The sequence below is a fragment of the Uranotaenia lowii genome, unplaced genomic scaffold (genome assembly GCF_029784155.1).
Source record: "Uranotaenia lowii strain MFRU-FL unplaced genomic scaffold, ASM2978415v1 HiC_scaffold_321, whole genome shotgun sequence".
Lineage (NCBI taxonomy): Eukaryota > Metazoa > Arthropoda > Insecta > Diptera > Culicidae > Uranotaenia > Uranotaenia lowii.
The window spans coordinates 3495-6988 of NW_026598225.1; positions in this window are offsets into that span (position 1 = coordinate 3495).

The following is a 3494-nucleotide window of genomic DNA, read 5'->3' on the forward strand; positions in this document are numbered from 1 at the left end:
AATGAATGAGTGGCAGCTGAGGGCCCTTCGCCTCCAGTCAGCGAAGGATTTCCAAGAAAAGGCACACACAGGAATAAAAATCGCAACTTAATTGACTCCCATTAGTCACCTTGAATTGCCGTGGCATTTGTTTGGGACCAGATAAGAAAATATTGGCTCTCGGGGAATTGGTGTGTTTTTCTTCCCCCTTCTCGGTTATTTGATGGTTGCCCCTAGGTGGAAATCCGAACGAAATGAACGACGGGGAAGTTTGCCTCCGGATTAGCTTGAATATTTCATCCGGACAAAGACGATCACCGGCCGATTTAGGAGATTGGACGTATTATTTTGGACTCGTCTCAATCAATTAAGGGCACAATCTGAAGGAGTCGGGCAGCTTAACACATTGAGTACCAAATACAATATATTTTGTGTTAGACTCTACGCGGTAGCTCTGTTTTAAGGGAAGAGTTTATAATTTTCAAAATTTCAGAATAATTTCAAAAAATATCTTTTATATAGAATTTAATCAAACAAGTTGCCTTTTCCTGAAAATGGCGAAGAATTTCTTATTCAATGTAATCCATTTGCAAACCACAAATTTCAAGCAATCCCCCTACACCTAGGAAGCATTTTTGGATCCAAATCAAGAAAACGGATGATGATGATAGTAGTCAAAGTGATGATGATGCGAACACGTACCCGGGAGGCTTTGTGAGTGAGCATATCATTTTCGACAAACTGATATTTTTCAACCAACCCTTCTTTTGCTACCAAGGCATACATTTTGAGTATGAATCTTCTCCGGCACCATTCACACGTTTGTGACGTTCCATCACAGCTGAGTATCTACGCTAGCTGAATACTAATCTAGCTCGATTTATCAGGAAACCTGCCATAAAACTATTTGCCACCCCTCTTCTCTCCCTCGCAAGGCGCAAATTTATTTGGAATTTGACTAACATTGCCTAGGAGCGTTGTGTTCTGAGAATATATTTATCTTTTCGAGCTCATGTAGAAAGTTCTATATTATTCAATCCGGAATAGGTTAAAGTTTTTCATAAATGCAAAAATGATTAGAAAGGCTTTAAACTTTTAAACGTAGCTTCCTAATCATCTGGTAAAGTATGAATGGAGTAGATGTAAGGCATATTTTTCATTATTTATCTGTTACCGTACCGTAACATTTTATTTGTGAAAAGTGCTTACTTATATATTTCTGATTTTTTATCGACTTGTAAGTTCAACAGTTTAGCATAAAATTTTAACCTTATGTTGATGTTCAAAATGTTCAAATTTTCTCAAACTATATTGAAAAATTTGAATTCTCAGTACTTTTGAAATAATAAGAAATCTTATAATCTGAATATTATACAAACCTCTTCTAACTGAAGAAACTCTGAACGTGTTTCTCGATTAAAATTCTTTTAATCGGAAGGTTTTCCAAAATTGACATACAAAAAAAATCGTTTGATTTCAAAATTTTCATATCTCTGCCATTTGACGTCGTGTCTTCTAAGACGATGTGTTCAGTTTATTACCAAAATTAAACCTTAATTGAAAATAAAAATTGTGCTTCTTATAATTCGCATAATTTACGATGAAAAAAAAAGTTGACGAACTGTCAACGTGGATTTCAACATAAAATGAACCTGCTCAAGGCCGAACAAATCAACTAATCATAGATAAAAAATTTTTATTGCAATTTTGTTTGACTCAGTCAGAGCACAAATTCATGGCTTCCAGAGAAAAACCTGGAAAACCCCTTTAAAATAAGATTGCCAGAATTTTTTCACCACGTATCTGGGCCAGAAAACTCCGGGCTGTTCAGTAAAAAAACCTGGCAAAATCCGGGCGTTTGATTTCAAAATTGTCGACCACAATTCAGGCCATATCCGAGAAAATATGGTCAAAATCTAGGACTCAAAAATAATTAAGAAAAAAAGCATGAAAACAATTTTTTTAAAGATATTTATCAACAGACTAGCTGACCCGGTTTGCTTTGCGGTTTGCATGCAAAAATTCAAGTTCGTTAGAATAATTTAAATTTAAATTAAAATCTTTTTACATCCAAATTCAACATTATTCAAAAGCGAATTGTTTTTCATTGCATCTGAGCTTCTAGATTGTCTTGAATCTCAAAGTAACTTGAAGGTTGAAGGAGACACCCTTTAGAAAATTTGCGAGAAAAGGAGGGATCTTCAACACTATAAATATATTTTTTTAAATTAATACAGGCAAAGTTGCACAAAATCAAAAAGTGTGCCAAATTTTATGAAAACACTAAGAGATTTGTATTGATAATAATACAATACATTTATCATCTTATTTCGTGAAAACTTTTTTGTAAATTCAATAAATCATCTCATAATGTGAAATCGCATACCGCTATCAATTTTTAACAAAAATCCTTCGAGAATTGTAAGAATATTGTCAAGTTTGTGTTAATTTTGAATTGGATCCCCCCTCCTCCAATATTTTTGATTCACCAGAGGTTTTTAAAAGTAACCATTATAGAAACCATTTCCGGACTTGAAAACGGCTACACATCAAATTTCATGTTGATCGGTTTAGTAGTTTCCGAAAATTGTTCGAATTATGTCATATTTTTTTCATTTTATATTGAAGTCCCCCCTTCTCTTTATTTGGAAGGATTTGAAAGTATTGTAGAATCCATTTCCGGTATTGAGAAGCCCCCTTTAAAAAACAGAAAACTTATAGAAACCCTTAAATTCATCTCATGACATCAAGAATTTTATTGTGTGCCATATTCGAACAAAATCGTATGAAAACTGTTCGAGTTCTGATGTATACTACAATAAATATGTTAGAACCCATGCCTCCTTTCCTACAAAATTATTTGTAAATACAATTATTGGTCCAACTACACCAAAACCTGTCCACCACCACCAAAAATTATTTAAATATGTCAAAAAACGCTTTTGTGGGAAATTTGATGAAAATTACTAATAAATCGTTTGGATTGTGTAGCATTTTATGTAAATTTTGTATGGCAGCCCCCCTCCCCCTCCCTTGAATTGGAGGGGGTTATCAGTTTTATAGAAACCATCTCCGGCCCAAATAACCCTTAGATACCAATTATTACAATGATTAGTTTAGTCGTGTCGGAGTCTACAGGGAACAGACAGACAAACATTCATTTTTGTATATCTAGATTTTAAATCTTTAATAAGGCTTCCAAAAAACCTTTCATTATTATTTTAATTAAACATGCTAGAAAAATATCGTTTTGGATGCATAAATAAAAAAAAACTCACAACACAATCAATTTTTTTTAGTTTGATATGAAAATCAGAATGAGATTTCCAATGAAATCCAGGCAACTGGGCCGGACAATTCACAAATTTTATAGGTATTGAATTTCCAGGCAAACCCGGATGAAACCAGACAATCTGGCAACATTTCTATAATACCTGTTGGAATATCAGGGTGGTCACAGAACCGAGAAAAACGGAAATTTAGACTCAATACTAGAGTGTCCTACCCGGGATTTC